The sequence below is a fragment of the Diceros bicornis genome, unplaced genomic scaffold (assembly GCF_020826845.1).
Source record: "Diceros bicornis minor isolate mBicDic1 unplaced genomic scaffold, mDicBic1.mat.cur d_74_multi, whole genome shotgun sequence".
In the NCBI taxonomy this organism is placed as follows: Eukaryota; Metazoa; Chordata; class Mammalia; order Perissodactyla; family Rhinocerotidae; genus Diceros; species Diceros bicornis.
In genome coordinates this window covers 713,746-734,109 of record NW_026690930.1, presented here as the reverse complement: position 1 = coordinate 734,109, position 20,364 = coordinate 713,746, and the positions used below count along the sequence as shown (strand labels likewise).

At 38.9% G+C, this 20,364-nt stretch overlaps 1 pseudogene; it reads right to left on the bottom strand.

Annotated features, from left to right (window-relative positions):
* Positions 1-906: 906 nt before the first annotated feature.
* Positions 907-1,614, bottom strand: LOC131402340 (androgen-induced gene 1 protein-like; annotated as a pseudogene).
* Positions 1,615-20,364: the final 18,750 nt, after the last annotated feature.

The window sequence follows — 20,364 nt, the reverse complement described above, 5'->3', positions numbered from 1 at the left end:
TTCAATCAAATATGAAGATAGTCCTGGTGGCAACCATCTACCTTCTGAGTGCTTAAAAGGAACAGATAAATACAGCACAGAGCCTTGTCACGTGCTCGGCCCTTGAATGAATAGGGAAGAAGAGAGGAGAACTGGCAGGCATCACCCATGTTCAAAGGCAGATCAGTTTCAAGAACCGGATGGAAGTTGAGGGTCTGAAATTGAATCCACTGAAACACTCTCTGCCCTGAGAAGCCGGGTATGTGCACAGTGGGGAGACTGCTGGGAAAAAGAACTTAAATTCCTCTCTGAAAGTATCTAACATGATACAAATATAAGGCAGTATTTCTAAACAAAAACTCTCTGCATTTCTCTGAGGCATCCTAAGCCTTTGTCAATATCTTAAAACAGGTTTCAAGTTCTCTTCATCAATATGGAGGATCAACAATTAGAGATCATAAACTTGCTTGAGTAGCCAACCTCATGTGTAATCTTGGACAGTTCTAGCATCCCAGGAATCGGTTCTACATTTTCTCTAGTCCTTAGAATTAGGTGCTCTTGTTTTGACTCTCTGCCCTTATTTTATAATCTCTTAGTATATGTTTGACCCAGTCTAAATTAGTCATCTTTCACCCTAAAGTTCCTAGATTCCTCCCCATGTTATTACCGGGCCTTATGCTTCTGTTCTGATTCTCTGGCCCTTTTAGTGCCAGAAGGGGACACGCCTTTAAAAAAAAAACAAAAAACTCCAACTGCCAAGGTTACCAAGTTGTGCAAAAGAGGAGCTGCTTATGCAAACTGCTTCAGACTTTTATACGGGAAGGAAGAGTGCAAAGTCACACTGGAAATGCATTTTGCAAATCTCTCTCCCCTAGTGTTTCTGGAGTAAAAGGTTTTAAGTAAATTACTGACAATGGGCAAAAAAAACACATGGAAAAAAAACACTTTATTAGGTGCTTTCTCTTCTTTAGGAAGAGAATTTTGGTCCTTTCAGAGGAGGCTCCAAGTAATTCGACAATGCCCAGTTTTCTTCAGTTGCTGCAAGTGGATCCCACGGTGGGTGCTCTGGAAAGCACCTTGGGGGCGAACGGGTCTGAGGCCGCTCATGATCAAGGTCGTCCAATCCACTTGCAAAGTTGAGAATCTTGCCGTGTCACCCTAGCAGCAGGTCTGTGTTCCCCTCCAAAGAGCCCACCACCTGGCGCACCCCACCTCCACTCGGGCCCCAGCCACCAGGTAACGTCGGGCGCTTTAGGAGGTGCTGCTGCGGGGCCGCTGCAGACGCAACCGCCGGGGAAGAGGCGAGGACAGGGGTGGATGCTGCAGGCGCGCGCGCAGGTGCTCGCGCACCCACAAACACACACAGGCTCGGGGTGCGCGGAGGGCGGGGGAGGGGCGGGGACGGCCTTACCAGATCAATGAACGTCAGGAATTCCCAGCTCCCTCCGTAGGTCTGATGCGAGGGCATGTCGATGGCCTTGTAGTTGCACGGGATGGAGCAGTAGGACAGCAGGATCGCCACCGCAGCACCTGGCAGGGGACAAGCGCCATGTCCGCCAGAGGCCTGGGCGGGCGCGGCGGCGCCGAGGGCGGGCGGGAGCGCAGGGCGGGGGCGGGCGCCGTGGGAACCCGGGCGCGGCCGCGGGGCGGGCGGGGGCTGCGGCGGGGCGCCCCCGGGGGACGGCGCGACCGCGGGCGCCCGGCGACCTGCGCGGGCGGGGCGATTGCGGGCACTGCTGGCGGCCGGGCGGCGTGGCGTCAGCTCTTTCGTCGCCTCCGTCGTTCTGCTCCTGCGTTCGCGGGGCCCCGGGACACCCGACCGGGGGCGCCCCCTAGGCGTCCCGGCGGTGGGTGGGTGGCCGCCGAGCGCGCTCGAGCTCCGGGGCCGCGGCTGGTGGCATCTGGCGGGCGGAGAGCGACGCGGCCCGGAGAGGGAGGTCGGCAAACCTGCACTGAAGGAGGGGACCCCAGTGTAGACAAACGTTCCAGCCGGGGCATTGCAGCGGAGGTCAAGGGTGGCTCCTGTGGCCAACTGGGGTGCTCTGTGGCCACAGGAGGTGGAGGCGTGAACTTGGGGTGTAAGCCCGCGCCCCGGTGCCCCCGAGTGACTTGCTTTATTTTGGACCCAATTGAATTTTCAGTGTTAAACTACTATTAATCACTATGAAATTCCCTTATAAATTCTATTCCAGTGCCTTGCACTTTTCCACGGGAACTTTATAAATATCATATCAGTATATAATATAACAAGACAGGCTATGCACTTTGGACGAGAGGTGTATACGTGAAAGATTATAAAGGAAAGAGTGTCAGATAACTTTCTGCTACAAGATTACATTCAGCTTAAAAACAAATCATTCTGAGTTTGGATGTAAAACCCGGTGTGTAATTTGATACTAATCTTTTGAGGGTTAAACGGGTTTTGCCCTTTTACTTATTTGTTTTTTCCTACACTACAATACCAGGGCTTCATGGAAGGAAAATAAATATCAACTGGATTCCCTCTGCCTTCCAGTAAATGTTGTCACGCTGAAGTTGCGTCAGTCTGTGGGCAGCATTTTTTTTTTTTATCATGATCGCATTTCAGCCAACCAGATGCAGGGTCAGATGATGAAAAGACCACATAGGTATTTCCTGTGGATCCATTTAAAACAGGTGTCCTCTCCAAATAGTCTCTGAGTCAGAGGATGTGGAGGGAGGGCGCAGGGAAAGCCGAGTGTTAGAGAGAAAGGAGCAACTCATGAATGTTTTCCTGAATTTTTCCAATGAAGCTCTAAACCAAAATAAAGAAACCCCGTAGATTTCTTTCATTGGCCTTATAATTATGCTAATAGAAATTGATGTCACAAAAATCAAGATAATTCCAAGAAGATTCTACTGGCATAAAACTATTTATTATTGGCAATTTCTACTTTTATTTTTATGGAAAAGTTGGGTCTATTTTTTTAATTGTTTATCCATGTTACATGTTCATAAGATTGCAAAATTAAAAAGTAGATCTATTGAAGATCTGTCTTACTAGGTCCTTAATAAAGTTTTATGAGTTAGAGTGATGTCCTCAGTGTTTGATATACCTTCCTACCTTACAATTTAGAAACTCATTAATGAGACTCTCTGTCCTTATCGTTACAAAATATAATAATATTTTCATAAAGTCATTTAAAATTTTATTCTATGGTCAGTTTCTTTTTAAATAACTATAGGACTAAAATAAGTGATTTGAACTTATTCTAATGTGTTTGCTTTTGTTATTTTGTGATTTTCTAACCACAGTAAGATAGTGAGTTTTGTGTTTGTTCTTTAATCAAACATCTGCATAAATTTTGATTCAAATATTTTATGAGACTGTCAGTCTACAATATCTGGAACTTCTTGGTAACTGTGTATTAACAAGTCCAGGTTGCTCTTTTTGCTTTTTAGACCATATCTAATAATTTTAGTTATGCTTTAAAGGTATTCTTTGTGAAAAAATATTAAGCTATACACAGTTTGTGTTTTTACAGTGTAAAAATACAATGGGGTGTTGCTTTTAAAACATCACTCAGTAGGTTATCCCTTTTTATGAACTATAATACTTTATTCATTGATAAGTATTTACATGATGATTCCATATTCCAGTTACAGAATACTGTTTTTTATTGTATAGAAGAAATATCTGCATGTCACTTTTTTGTCTTTTTCATTCTACCATACAGTTAGTGGGGATGGAGGAGAATAGCCTTATCCAGTTGAGTGTCATGGAAACATATTTCCCAAGGGCAGATTTCTAGGCCCTGTTTTAGCTTCTCATTACATTAGTGTACTCGGATGATTGTAACAGCTCCTACTCTTCATATGTGGGCTGAAGATATTCCTCCTTAAGAACTTCTAAAAGCGGACACAGACTCCCCACTCCTTTCTATTTTGGAGGGGAGGGTGTCTGACATACTGGTGATGATAATCCTCGCTAATTTGGGAAATGACAGGGACCCCTGGGTCTCCCTTATGTTGTATTCCAAGAAGCCAACTTCATACAGCCATGTGTCTTGGCTTAAAACTTCAGGAGGAAGAATCGTGTTCATGCATATCCTTACAATATTCAATGTTAATGCTATTTCCTTTGGTTCTGTATTTACGTTAGATAAGCATTTTCTAACGATATCAATATAGATGAGCAATTCGTTTTTCCCCCTTTACATTTCTCTGCACAACAAGGGTAGAAGTTGGGATGTATCCCTTTGAGACATTTGGGCATCACAGAAAAGACACTGTGGGTTTCTTATTTTTTCTTCATTATAAAAGTAGCTTATTTATGATATTAAAATAGGAAAGTTTAAAAAAAATTACCCCCACTCTCACCAACCAGAGAAAACACTGCAAATATTTTAGCATGTACCTGCCAGTCTCTTTATAATATGTAGCTAGTTATGACACACTGTGTAACAATTTGCATCAAGCAGATTTGTTTGCTTTAAATTTAATAAGAAAGTTTCCTTATTATTTAAAATTCTTTGTAAAAATCACGTCTAGTGATTGCATAGTATGACATAATATGAACTTACCATATTTTGCTTAAACTTTTCTCTGCTTTGGGATATTTAGGTGTTTCTAGTTTCTCACTATAAATACACTATAATGTCTGCATTTTGTGTTGAGAAAGCCACTTTTTAAGGATTTTTTGTAGCCCAAAACCAGTTAAGAAACCACCCTTTTATAATCTAATGCGTATATTTCTTTACACGTGTTTATATGAACTGAGGTGCCAAGGAGAGCTCTTTCACACTAGAGGGCAGTTGGGAAAGATTAAGATCTAAGTAAAAGAAGTAGGTGCAAGTCACTCTTTTTTCCAGCCGTTGATGCTCATTACAGATTTTAAAAATCGCCTTGGATATGAAACATAGTGCCAATGCATTTCATCAGTCAGATTTTTTGCTGGTAACCAGAAAGAGCTATTTACAGCCTAAATGAGCAGCAGCTACTAACAGCTGTGCTGAGGCTGCTGGTTGCAACAGTTTTCGCAGATTTAAAAATGGACTGTATTTGCTGTAGAGAACTCCGCTAAATTATGAGATTTCTAAACACTAAGGATTCTATGGAGCGTCATTGATAAGCTTTAGAAAAAGTAGTGTTGAGATTAGGCTCGAGTCGCTGGCTAGATCTCATACAGATCTGAGACATCCTCCTCGCTCCCTGAAGGCTGTCGGTGCATTTGCCTGGAATGCTATCTCTTTGTGTGTGTATATCCAGACCCAGCACATCTGGCAGGACTTGGTATGAGTCCACTTTGACAGTCCCTCTTTGGGACGTAGGATGTGGTCTTCCTGCTCTGAACGACCCACGTGGATGGCTTACTGGTGATTCAAATTCTACATGTACTCACTATATCCTTCTTAGAAACTACCCACTCTGCAGAGTCCGCAGTCTCCGGAAACAGCACCAGCATGCTGTTAGAAACATTAGGATGGAGCCAGATGGCCTGGGGGTGCCAGTCTCTTAGTGGTGTTAAAATGTCTCTGGAAGTGTAGCAAGGGAAGGTAATCCACTTGCCAGAATTCTTCTCGTGGAGGGGACTGTGTGTTGTTAGGAGAAACACTTTCATAAACTATGGTGGATGGGGGTGGTTGGTAAGAGAGACCTTCTAAAGCATTCTACAATAACAGTATGCCATTGCTAAATTTCTTCTCCCCAATGGGAGTTGGGGTAACTGCAGAGCTTTTGTTTTTCTGAGTGGACTGTATACATGAATTTAGGACTAGAACTCTATTGCTCTGTGTAGTGGAGGAGAGGCAGACCACCACCAGGAGGGTCTTTGTTTCCCAAAGCCTTTAGCCTCTTGTCTAAATAAATGTTGAGCAGGTATTTAAAAGACATTTCAGGGGGCCTGCCCAGTGGCATAGCAGTTAAGATCGCACACTCCCATTCTGCTGCCCGGGGTTCGCAGGTTCGGATCCTGGGTGCCGACCAACGCACCACTTGTCAAGCCATGCTGTGGCGGCATCCCACATAAAGTAGAGGAAGGTGGGCATGGATGTTAGCCCAGGGCCAATCTTCCTTAGCAAAAAGAGGAGGATTGGCAACAGATGTTAGCTAGGGCTAATCTTCCTCATTAAAAAAAAAAAAAAGACATTTCAGAGGTCTTAAACTCAAATCCTTTAGAGCCCAGGCACGTATCATAATTAAGTAAAGCTAGATGTAAGGTAATAGGGCATAATTGGGCCTACAAAAAACTAAAGTAAATGCCCTACCTAGATGCACTTCAATTCAAACTTTTTAACATTGTGTGAGACAAAATAAAAGAAAAGCACACTTGCAGAAAAGCTAGATTCAGCTGCAGGTAAAGACTTTTGGATTATCCTTTTGAAAGAGTGCCATGTGAACATCTTACCCAGAGTGTCCAAAAAACCCTGTCCCTCACTCCTCCTCCTCAGCTGCAAGAGTTAAGATTACTTTGGCTGTAATTGATAACCCTATTCCTTGAGGCAGGATGGAGGAAAATATGAAGACAGGCCAAAAGGGCACATGTACACTGTCCCTTGAAGATGGTTTGCCGAGGAAGCTGTCAGACACCAATCCACCTACACCTCATTGGCCAGCACCCTTCCACATGGCCAAAGCTAGGAATAGCAGCCTCCATTCTGGGTGGCCATGTGCCCAGCCCGAAATCAGGGCTCAATTAGTATGGAAGGAGGATGTTACGGGTTGAATTGTGTCCCCCAAAAAGATATGCTGAGGTCCTAATCCCCAGTACCTCAGAAAGTAGCCTTATTTGGAAATAAGGTCATTGCAGATGTAATTAGTTAAGATGACATCATACTGGCATAGGGTGAGCCCTAATCAAACATGACTGGTGTCCTTATAAGAAGGCGGAGACACACAGGGAGAGTGCCACGTGATGATGGAGGCAGAGATTGGAGTCATGACAAGCCAAGGGATGTCAAGGATTGCAGACAGTCACCAGAAGTTAGGAGAGAGGCCTGGCACAGATTCTCCCTCACAGACCTCGGAAGAAACCAACCCTACCGACACCATGATGTGTAGCCTCCAGAACTATGAGACAATCAATTTCTGTTGTTTTACGCCATCCAGTTTGTGCTACTTTGCTAATGGCATCTCTAGGAAAGTAATACAGGGGAGAAAACAGATATTGGAAGATCACTAACAGTTTCTGCTACAACATCCAATCAACAGTCAAATTCTAGTAATTTATTCTCTGAAACATTTCTCAAATATGAGCCTTCATTTCTCTTTCTATCGCTGTTGCCTCATTGAATAAGCTCTAACTGGCTTCCTGCCTCCATTGTTGCATCTCCACATCACCCTTATCACTGCCTAGAATTATCTTCCTGAAACTATAGATCAGATTATATCACTCTTCTCCTCAAAAATAATCAGTGATTCCCCACAGGCTACAAGAAACCTCAGTATTTCAACTTTCATTCCTGCTCCTTTTAAAATAATTATGCATTCCATTATCATGGGAATACTTATTTTTCCCCCAAACTCAACATTTACTTTTAGTCTTTCATGCCTCTCAGGCACTAATGATTCACATCACCTTCTCCATCTATTAAAATTCTACTCATCTCTCAAGACCCAGCTCTGGCAGAAATTCTCTAATAATGTCTACATTTGCAAATACTTTGCCAACTAGGAAGCACTTGCACCTTATACTAAATGGCGATCGTAGCATCTTCTAATGGGGGAGCCCGTGATCATCCCTGGCACGACCACCGTCACCCTCCTATCACGGGATTACCCTGAGATGCCCTTCACATGGAAGTAGCCAATCCATAGGGGACATAGTTGTCAGAAAGTGTTCCCTCTCTTTTGTGAGATGGAAAGCATATTACCCAATAGATTGAGATCACGTGAAGCAGCTAACTAAACTATCCCCTTGGGTCCTAGACTCTGTCCATAGAAGGCAAATCTTTGGGGGACCTGGTAGCCTCTGCAGCAAGGCAATGTCACAGAATGTGGAATGCAGGGATGGTGGGATGGGTTGCCACTTCTTACCATATTAAGCAACTTTCCCCCAGAATGAAGGTCAGCTAAAACGTCTGCAGCCCATTTATTGGCCCTCTGTGTTAGTTATCCTCAAAGGTAGTTAAAAGTCTGTTTTAGAAACACTTGTAATAAACATCCAGCACGAAAGAGGAGTTCGATAAAATTAAACCAAATACCATCATTTTGTTTTCAGGAAACATGTGATCTGCCATGAGAGGTGGCAGCATTAGGCAGTCTCACCAAGTGCCAGGAGCCAGTCTAAATTGTCTGTGAAGGTGGCCAACTGAAGGCAGAGAGAACTCTCACTTCCCTCGTCCTGAGGGAAGACCCTGGTCGCCAAGCAGGCCTGCTGGAGCCAAGGCTACTTCTGACGCCTCGCCCCCCAGGAGCTGAGCATGTAGTTTTCATTCCTCTCAAGAATTCCTGTGTCAAAAAATGCAGGTGAATGGTCCACATCACTGACGGCTGCGCTCTGAACATAGAAGAAGATAGCGGACCCACAAGGATGTTTGGAAGATTGCCTGGGAATGCAATGATCCGGCTGGGCCAAGCCATGGTTCTGAGAAAGTTGGAAACTGCTGGAAGGATTTCCGAGAAATAGTTCACTAGTGCAGCCCTTCTCATCTCTATTTTTTCCTGCTTTATTGTGTACATGATGGCTGGAGCTGCAGTAGCCATCTTGTAAGCATGAGGAAAAGAATCAGAGGATCACAGAGATCTTGCCCTGACATCCATAACCTGCTGAACCAATGCCAGCAGTGGCCTCCTTCCAGAATTCTTGTGATGTGAGAAAAATAACCTCCTATTTATTAAAGCAATGTAGTAGAGTGTTCTGTTACATGCAGCTAAATAATGGTAGAAGGAGATGTTTGGGGTTATTTCCTGGCATGCTTCAAAAGTGCTAAATCATGGGATAGTGGGATAGTACTAAGGAGACTAGGGTTCAAATTTATGTATTTTTTATTTAATAAACACTCACATAACACTTACTGTGGGCCAGGCTCTGATCTAAGCACTTTACAAATATTAACTCATTTTAGCCGCACTGAGGGTGCTTACTTACTATTATCATCTCCATTTTACATAAGAAGAAATGGAGGAATAGAGAAAATTAGGTAAAGTACTCAAGGTCACACAGCCAGTAAATGGCACAGCTGGGATCTGAAACCGTGTATTTTGATTCTTTTTTTTTTGCTGAGGAAGGTTTGCCCTGAGCTAACATCCTTTGCCAATCTTCCTCTTGTTGTATGTGAGCTGCATGAGAATTTTATTTTATTCTATTTCTATCATCTCTTACTACATCAATTATACTTCTTTTTAAAATTCTTTTAGAGGTTGTCCTAGATTTTGCAATATACACTTACAACTAATCCAAGTCTACTTTCAAGTAACACTATACCACTTCACAGGCAGTGGAAGTGCCTTATAACAGAGTATTCCCAATTCTCCCCTCCTGTGCCTTATAATATTTCTATCATTCATTTCACTCATCCATAAGCTATAATCACCAAATACATTGTTGTTATTATTATTTTAAATAAACTCTTATCTGTTGAATAATTAAGAATAAGAAAAATAAAATACTTTATTTTACCTTTATTTATTCCTTCTCTAACACTCTTCCTTTCTTTATGTAGATTCTAGTTTCTGACTTATATCATGTTCCTTCCCTCTGAAGAACTTCTTTGAACATTTCTTTCAAAGCAGATCTACTGGCTTTGAGAACAAATTCCCTCAATCTTTGTTTGTCTGAGAAGGTCTTTGTTTCTCCTTTATTTATGAAGGATAACTTTGCTGTACACAGAATCCTAGGTTGGTGTTTTTTTACTTTCAACACTTTGAATATTTTACTTTATGTTCTTATTTGCATGGTTTCTTGCTAACAGGGTAATTTGGATCCAACTTAGTCCCAATTTTCAAGAATAACTCTCAAAGCAATGATTTATTGTTTTTTCATGTCCTTTCCTTTAATAACTTTTTTTATGTAGTACTTTATAACCTCTTTGATGCCAGAAAATACTATGTTCCCCCCTGGTCTTTTTTCCTTCTCCATCCATCATTCTGAAAAAGGAAAATGTACTCAACTCAAGGTCCAAATCAACTGTCTTTGTTTCTCTGACTTTCATTGACATCTACCCCAGCTTCATCCTCATCACCTGTCACTACTAACACCCCAAACAGGCTGCCTCCTCTGTAGTAGCAACTTCTTATACTATTGATCAAATCATATTATGCCTACTTTTATAGGACTTCTCCCTCCTAATACATATACATTATGGGTTCTTCAAGAGAGGACAGTGCTTTAATTAATACAAATGCCCAGAACTCTTTTGGGAAGCTGTGACCCTTTGGAGTATTGGAGTAACTTAAAAGAAAACCATTGAGTGCCATGGACAGATCGTTAACATCCCTTTTTTTGTACTTGTTCTGAAGCAATTGAGAAGGGAAACAGCTACAAATTAATATCAATTGTATTACTGGTAAAGCTGGCAAAAATGAGAATACCCTTATGAAACTGTCAACATCTCTTACTGGGACAGAGCTTGACCCAACAATTTGACTCTATTAAGAAGAGAAGAATGTGGGTATCCTGCAAGGACACTCATCTGAAAGAGAATCAGAAAATAGGCTTCTTTCTCATTTTCACCAGTTGGAGAAGTCACTCCTCACCAGGAGTCATGAGCATGAGAAGAAGGGTGCAAATTGTCTAATACATTGAGGAAAGAAGAAGAAATTCCTATTTGGTGGGTTAGCAGGAACCCTGAGAACATTGGGAAAAAAAGACAAAGGCTAGTAAAATTAAAAATTGATATATGAGTTGTAATTTCTAAGGCAATCACTTAAAAGATGGTAAAAACAAAACAAAACAAAAAAACCAATATAATCTTTAGTTAATACAGAGAACAAATGCCCAACTTACATATAATGATGAGAAAAGACGTTGGGCCCACATGGAAAATCTGGGATAATATCCCCATTTTAAGGTCAGTTCATTGGCAGCCTTAATTCCCCTTTGCCATATAACCTAACATATTCACAGGTTCTGAGGGTTATGACGTGGATATCTTTGGGGGGCCATTATTGTGCCTACCATAATGTCTCTCGCAGAGTTTGTCAGAACAAGTAGGTAAGAAAAATATAGCTGTAAAAGATTTTAATAACTCAACTAAGAAATGATTTAAAAGTCTACAGAGAGCTCTATCAGCCAATATATAGAACATTTATAAAAATTATCACTAGATCACAAATAAAATCTCATCCAAAAGTAGAAAGCATACTGAATGCTGTAGCCTTCCTCTACCATCTCAAATCCCCAGATGTGCCCTAAAAATATATAATTAATGAAGAAACCCAGAACTTCTCTGGGAAACAAAAAAAAGGTGCCTCAGTGGATCAGAAGCTGTATTGAATAACTGAAGGATGGAAAACAAATACAATCAACTGAAGAGGAAGTGTGTAGTCAACATGCATCCAGGGTAGGCATTTATAAAAGAGTTCTTCATGCCCTGGGTTGGCAGATGCAGTGGGCAGGAAGAAGACATCAGGAGTAATGGACTTGGTGATTAGTTGGGGTACTTCAGCAAGAGCAACCAGATGAGTCAACCCCTCTGCACACTTGCACCCCCAGAACAGGCAGCAGCCTGCAGGTGGGAGCAGTGCCCATGGCCGCATGGGTCAGAGTGCCCTGGATGCTGGAACCCCCATTCCCAGTTGTTTGCTACCAAAAAAATGTATACAGTACTCAGAAGAATATGCTTATCCTTAAATGTATTTATGAGGAAAGAAAGATTTTAAATAAATTTTCAACCCAGTAATATAGAAAAATAGAAACCAAAAAATATTATTTGAACAATTTAAAAAGACCTTTAAACATACATAAGCTTTGGCAAAATATGCTAATGTTTACTTCAAAAGTCTGTTTCCATGAACATAAGTGAGTTTGGCCTCACTTTGCATTTCTAATCCTATGATTTTTGGATTTAGTATTAAGATTATAAAATAAGCTGGGTAATTTTCTAAAATTTGGTATAGAATAAGGGTTACCTATTTCTTGATGGCTTGTTAAAAACTTGCTTGCAAAACCATTTGAGTCCAGAGTCTTTTGGGCAGTGGGTGGTCAAGGATAATTCTGACTAGCAGTTCAATTTCTTTGTGTGTGTGTGTGTGTGTGTGTGTGTTAGGAAGATCAGCCCTTAGCTAACATCCATGCCAATCCTCCTCTTTTTGCTGAGGAAGACAAGCCCTGAGCCAACATCTATTGTCAATCCTCCTCCTTTTTTTCCCTTTTTCTCCCCAAAGCCCCAGTAGATAGTTGTATGTCATAGTCGCACATCTTTCTAGTTGCCGTATGTGGGATGCGGCCTCAGCATGGCTGGAGAAGCGTGCATCAGTGCACGCCCGGGATCCGAACCCGGTCCACCAGTAGCAGAGTGCATGCACTTAACCACTAAGGCACGGGGCTGGCCCCAGCAGTTCAATTTCTTTAATGATTGTGCAAATTTTGTATTTCTACTTGGGTCAATTATATGAATTACATTTTAAATAATCTTGTCCGTTTCATCTAACTTCTCAAAATCATTAGCATAAAGTTATTGATATATTAGCTCATGATTTATTAATTCTCTCTCATATCTGTACTTATATATCATTCTTAATATCATTTCAGTGTGACTTCTTTTTCTTCTTGATCAGCCCTACCAGAAGTTTCTCTGACTTATTAATCTTTTCAAAGTCTGTTTTTATTTCATTATATTCTATCTTTAAATTTATTATCCTAATTCTGCAATTTTTAGGTGTATTGCTTTCTAACTATTTGAGTTGAACATTTACCTAATTTGTTTCCAATAGTTCATATTTTTAAATACATTCCTCCTGACCTTTAGCTGTATCCCGCATGCTTTGGTATATGTTGATTTCTAATATCAGTGCAGAGTCCGCAGATGACATGATTTCTGTTGTGATGATTCTTATAATTTATTTATATTTCTTTGGTGACATGGCAATATTGGTAAATGTTCAATGTATGATTGAGAAGAACATGTTTTTCATTTGAGTAGGATTCTATTCAAATATATTAGATCATGCTCATTAATTGCACTTTCAAATATTCAAACTTTAAAAGTCAAATATGAATGTCTATGTTTTTAAATGTGAGTTGTTTTACCAGCTTGTATTTACTCTGCAATTTATACATGCTGTCCCATGTATGTGACACGAATGGACTAGTTTTTCCATTTGTTTTGTTTCCTGACGTCTCCCCTTTATTTCCTTCGCTGTTTTGAAGGTTACGTGTTTTATTTCTACTGTTTGAGTGCCGACATTTGAAATTGAACATACATATCTACCGTTATATTTTTCTCACAAAGTATAAAATTAAGCAATATCTCTGTTTTGCCTTTGAACAGCTCAAGGACCTTAGCATTCTCTAGCTTCCCTTTCCTCTTCCTCCGTCTCGTGTTCCACGTTACTATAGATATTTTATTTCCACCTTGTTTTTAACATAAGTATAATTCTATTATTACTTAGTGAATGATGATTTAGATTTGCTAATATATTTTTCTGATTCTTTTTTTTTTTGAGGAAGATCAGCCCTGTGCTAACATCTCCTAATCCTCTTTTTTTTTTTTTTTTGCTGAGGAAGACTGGCCCTGGGCTAACATCTGTGCCCATCTTCCTCCACTTTACATGGGATGCCGCCAGAGCACACCTTGCCAAGCGGTGCGTCGGTGTGCACCTGGGATCCGAACCGGTGAACCCTGGGCCGCCGCAGCGGAGTTCGCACACTTAACCGCTTGTGCCACCGGGCCGGCCCCTCTGATTCTTGCACACCCTGTTACTTCTTGTGTCATGTTTCTTCTTTCAGTATTGATACTTTTTTGCTGAATTATATCTTTCAATAATTCTTTCAATGGGTGCCTGTTGAGAATAAATTCTCTTAGGTTTTTAAATGTCTGGGAAAATCTATTTTGCAATAAGTCTTGAATAATATTGATAAGGGATTAAATTATAAATTGAAGGTAAACTTTCTTTATTATTTTAAATATATTTTACCATTGTTTTCTAGAATTAATTGATTCTGTTGTCAGTCTACTTGTCATTTCTTATGGATACTCTATACTTTCTCCTTGGTACCTTGCAGGTTTTCTCTTTATTATTGATGTTATGCATGATATTATGTATCTAGACGTGGACTGTATATTTAACAGGTTTGTGCATTTTCAATATTTATTCAGTGTCTAGAAAATTTCCAGGTCCTGTTCACATACCCTGTTGGAGATTTCCTCTCCTTCATCCCCTTTATTCTCTTCTTTGGAGGCTCCTATAGTAAACTTCTTCCAGCAGACCTCCAGGTCCCCTAAATTCTCTTTCATATTTTCTATCTCCTTGTCCCTCTGTGTTGATTTCAGATTTTTCTTCTCGAATCTGTCTTCCAATTCACTGGTTTACTCTTACGCTGTGTTCAACCTACTATTAATTCTTGTAATGAGTTTTTCTTATTTGAACAACCACGTATTTTTCACTTTTAGTATTTCAATTAGGTTCTTTCCTATATTCACTTATTTTTGATCCAGTCATGGCTTTCCTTTTGTGGACCAAATACTTTCTTTATTTCTTTGAATGATTTTAAACATATTAATATTAACATCTCTTTCTATGAGTATTATATTTTTACTTCCTTGGAAATTAATTTTTCTTCTTATTGGGTCCATGGTTTGTCTTCCATGATAATTAGCTCCTTCATATTTTTAGAGTTCATCACATGCTCTGGAGCCTTGTTATTGAAAGTTTTGTGTTATTTTTGCTTTCGCTCTATGAGATTCAACAGATCAGAAGGAATTTTTACTTGGTTTCATGACTCGGTGTGTCTGAACCTATGTGAATGTATTTCATCCTTGCCCAAAGGCAGGTAGTTTGATTTAGCTCTCAAACTCCAGCTGAAGGGTGGAAAATTTCAATCCCTATTCACAGAAGTGTCAGTGATTCCCTGCTCTCTGCTTTATGCAAGGAATCCAGTGCCTGGAGTCTTGATTCTGATTCATCGAGAGCTTAAAATCCTCAGCTCCTGACGTGTCTATACAGGTCCTCAATGAGAAGGCCCCAGAGGATGTTATGGATCCTTAGAAAACACAACTCCATGGAAGATGAGTTCACACTCAATAAGTGCAGTATGGTACTAGTCACTAGTGGTAATATGCAAATAACAGAACAGAGGTTGAAAGGATACACAACAAATCAATAATTAGAGTTGCTACTAGAGATGGGACTGAAGGAAATTGCTTTATCTACATTATATGACTCTTTCACAATAATAATATGTTTATATGCAACTTGTGTAATTAAAAACTTTATATATTTGAAAATTAATAATACGTACAGGAAATATATTTTGATTCAATGCAATAAACATAGACATTAACATTAAAAAGAGTCAACTATTCAATATCACCTGGAGATAAAAATACGATCTTCTAGATAACTCCTGTGACAAAGAGGAAGAAAACCTGATAACATAATGTAATTGTAAGAGATGTAGCCAAATTATAACTTAGAAAAAATTTTGTTAAAAATAACATATAACTGAAATTAAAAAAGAGCAAAATAAATCAAAAGAGAGGAAAGGATCTAAAAGCAATGATTTAAACAAGAGAAGACCAAACATTAGAGTTTATTGATAAAAACAGTGAGCTGTTATTTAAAAAACTGTAAAAACAAAACAAAATGAACAAACAAACAAATCAACCCCTGGTAAGTCTAGCCAAAATAAAATTCGAGAGAACACAAATATAATATCAGGAAAGAGAAAAAGGATATTAAAAAAAGGAAATTACAATTTTAAAATGAAATTTGTACACTTACCTGCAAATAAAAGTTTAAAATAGATTTTTTTTCCTAGGAAACTACAAACAACTGAGTTTAACTGAACGTAATCTAAGAAGCCTAAATAGATTAATAGCCATGGAAAAGCTGCAAATTTTAGCAAAACCCCTATCAAATGGTTCTGGGCCTTGTTGGTTTTTTCAGAAATTTTTATCTAATATTTAATAAACGGTTAAATTCTATATTATTTAACTGTTGCAAAGCTTTTTTTAAAAGCTCTAAAAAGCCTAACTTTGATATCGTAAACTTAAAAAAATTATCACAAAACCGTGAGCCCATCTCTCTGAAAAGCACAAATGAAAATGATCTGTTACGAAACAGCAAACCCAGCAGTAGATTAAAAGAATAATGTAGTGCACCTGATCAATTTGTTCAGGAACACAAAAACCACGCAACGTTAGAAATATGCTGATATAATTTCAGTGGATGGTGAAAGGGCGTTTTCTAAATTTCAACATTCCCTCTGATTAAAGTTCCCAGTGAGCTATGAAAGAAGCAAACTTTCTTCACTTGATAAGGAGTATTTTCCAGAAGTCCAGAGCAAATATAGTACTTAATACTAAAATATCAAAAATAACACATTGAAGTCATAAATAAAATAAATCTTTCTGCTAATACCACTATCAGTCAACAATATTGTGGAACTTCTAACCGATGAAAGAATATAAGAAAAGGAAATGAAGTATACATATTGGGAAAAAAATGTACGATCACTTACCAAAAATTATATAATTTCCTTGGAGCAAAACCAAGAAAATTATTTGATATCTTAATAGCAACAGAAAGTGAGTACAGAGAAACAGTCAATACAAGAATAATATAACAAAAATCAATAACAAGTTTGAAAATGAAATGGGAGAGAAGGCTCATTAACAACACTAATAAACACACCCAGCCTAGAAATAAATCCAACAAGAAAGACACAAGACCGTTAATGAAATGCAGTCATGTATTGCTTAACAACAAGAATATGTTCTGAGAAATGCATCGTTAGGCGATTTTGTTGTTGTGCAAACATCATAGAGTGTACTTACACACACCTAGATCGTATAGCCTACTACACGCCTAGGCTACATGGTATAGCCTATTCATCCTAGGCTACAAACCTGTACAGCATGTTACTGTATTGAACACTGTAGGCAATTGTAACACAGTGGTAAGTATTTGTGTAACTAAACATATCTAAACATAGAAAAGGTATGGTAAAATATGGTATAAAAGATAAAAAATGATACACTGTGAGGGCACTTACCGTGAATGGAGCTTGCAGGACTGGAATTGAGTCAATGAGTGATGGTGAGTGAATGTGAAGGCCTAGGACATGACTGTCACTACTGTAGACTTTATAACACTGTACACTTAGGCTGCACTAAATTTATAAGAATATATTTTTCTTTCTTCAATAATAAATTAACCTTAGCTTACTGTAACTTTCTTATTTTATAAACTTTTTTTAACTTAGTGACTCTTTAGTAATAACACAGCTTAAAACACAAACGCATTGTACAGCTGTTAAAATGGCTACGATGTCACTAGGTGATGGGAATTTTTCAGCTCCATTATAATCTTATGAGACCACTGTCGTGTATACATGGTCTGTCATTGACTGAAACATCATTATGCAGCGCATGACTGTACAAAAAGCAAACTGAAATAAAGAACAAACATAACCATACTGGGGAAAGAGTATAAAGTGATAAATTATAATAAAGTTATTGCAACTCAGTTAAAAACTAAATGTAGCATTTTAAGAACCTTGAAAATTTAATTTTAATTGTATTTGGAAAAGAATACATAAATTAGAGCATTCAAGAAAAATATAAAAAAGATTAATGAATTTTTGACTTGTAATTTATTAGAATATATTATATAAATTAGTAATTAAAATATCCTGATACTAATAGAGATACAAAACAATAGATCAATAGACCTTGATTTATATGGGATTTGCTATATGATAAAAATGACAGTTCGCGTCAATGGAAAAAAGACGTATTATTCAACAAATGGGGTGTGAAATTTGGCTATCCAATCGGGAAGAAATGAATTTACATTCCTATATCAAAACCATATCCTAAATTGTCTCCAGAGCAATTAATGCTTTATCCATAACAAAAATAACACATTTACCAGGAGAAAATAATTTTTATGTGGGGAACACCTTGCTATAGGTATATAACATCATGATAAACACTATAAAGAAAAAGATGAACAGAAGTGACTATATAAACAAAAATAAAAGACAAACGACAAAAGGAGAGAAATTTAACAGTCAATGTGTTACAATTCTCTCTCTTACAAATCTGAGATAAAGGAAAACACCACTACAGGAAATATACAAAAAATATGACAAAATTCACAAAATAACTACACGTGATCATTAAACATATCTTTTAAAAGATACTTAAACTCACTTATAATTAAATAAAAGTAAATTTCACTTAGACTGGCAAAGACTAAAAAGGATTAGAAATTTACAATATTAGGTATGACAACAGGGAAATAAGGATTTTCATACATTCTTGGTGCAAGTATAAATTAGAAAAATATTTTGTCCTAGTAATTTCTAGGAATTTACCGTGGAGAAATATTGCCCCAAGTAATTGAAGATACATGTATAATGATATTACCTTCAGCAAAAACATCAAAGTAATCCAAATGTCCGTGACCAAGGGACTGGTTAAATGAATTATGATATCTCCATATGATTGAGTGGAATACTATGCAGCTATTAAAAAGAATGGAGTGAGTCTGTGTGTATTGATATAAAAAGATGCCCAATGTATATTGTTAACTAAAAAGAAAGTGCAAGTCACACACACACGCACACACACACACACCACACATACACACTATGATGTATTTTTTGGTAGTACTTGTACATACATGTTTGCATAAACACAGTCAAAAAGCTGGAAGGATATACACCAAATGTGATTAGCAGTTTTCTCCGAGGGATGGAGTGGAGATTTTCACTGTTTTCTTCTTTTGAATGATTTTTGCAATATAAAACAAAGAAAAGTAAAAACTAAGAAATATATGGTACAAATGGTAACTCAAAGCTAAACTTGCACCTAGCTCTGACTTTAAATGCCAGAAGAGAAGAAACTTTGAAAGAATACAGCTTAGGCTAGTCCTAAATCTCTGGAATCCAGTAAATTTCATAGTTTTTTTCCTTGACTTCTCCGCTGATTTCACTGGGATTATCTGCTACACAGATTGACGGCGAGTCCAAAGGGCATTGTCTATGATCAGGATGCCAGTGTGTGGCGCTAGAGAGTCACCAAGCCCCAAACGAAACTCAAGCGCTATAGCAGGGTAGGGTTCCCCAGTCAACAAAACCAGGAACCCGTGCCTGCCAAGACAATAATCAGACCTATGGAGCCATTTTTTTTTTTTTTTTTTGTGAGGAGGACCAGCCCTGAGCTAACATCCAATGCCAATCCTCCTCTTTTTGCTGAGGAAGACTGGCCCTGGGCTAACATCCATGCCCATCTTCCTCTACTTTATATGGGACGCCGCCACACCATGGCTTAACAAGCGGTGCATCGGTGCGCACCCGGGATCCGAACCGGCGAACCCCGGGCCGCCGCAGCGGAACGTGCGCACTTAACCGCTTGCGCCACCGGGCTGGCCCCTGGAGCCATTTTTATAATCATCTCTCAATACTCTTCCATTGTTCCATGGACCATCGCTGAAGGGCATGTGAGATGACAGCAGTTGAATCAGGTAAAACCACCTAAGGTTGGGCAGAAGAGATGCTCTGAGGACATGAAAACACACCTTTAATGTAGCAGGACACTGACTTGCAGGGGATGGAAAGAATATTAGGAATTGACTTGGGTAGCTCTTTTGGAACACAGACCTCCTGTAGAAGCAGAAGTTTCCTCCGAGAAAATGGCAGCAAATAGGACTGCAGCCACAAAATAAAGAACAGTCCAGAAAATACAAATGAGCATGTCTCTTCCTACAAGTAACTATATATCTTTATAGCATCACCTTCAAGCCTCGCAAATTTCATTGCCTCTACAGTTTTATAACTCTTCGGAGAGACGATTTAAAAAACACCACTGTTCAAGAATAAGATTTTAGCGCATATACATAGTTATAAATAGTGAGATTAGATGGGAGGGAAATCCATACAGTGGTAAAATTAGTTTATAAATTTTTAACTAGCTAGTGCTTTCATCTAAGTAAAAGAATCACGATTTTTTTCTCAGCATTTCCTTTTAAAGAGATAATAAAATTAGGCTGTAAAAGGATTCACAACATCCTGCTGGAACAATAGATGATCAAGTCCAGGCAAATTGTCATTGGCACACACTTGTCTTTCTCCTGATGGGAAGGGAAATTTCAAGAAAAACTCTGCAAAGTAATTTTTATAGAGTGAAGGTAATTGTGCATTAAAATGTGCATTTGACTGGATTCAGGCCCAGTTCTGCTATTTATTAATACATGGAATTGCTTAGCTCATCTTGGACAGCCTCTACAAACCCTGAACCTCAAAATCAATTTTTTTATCAA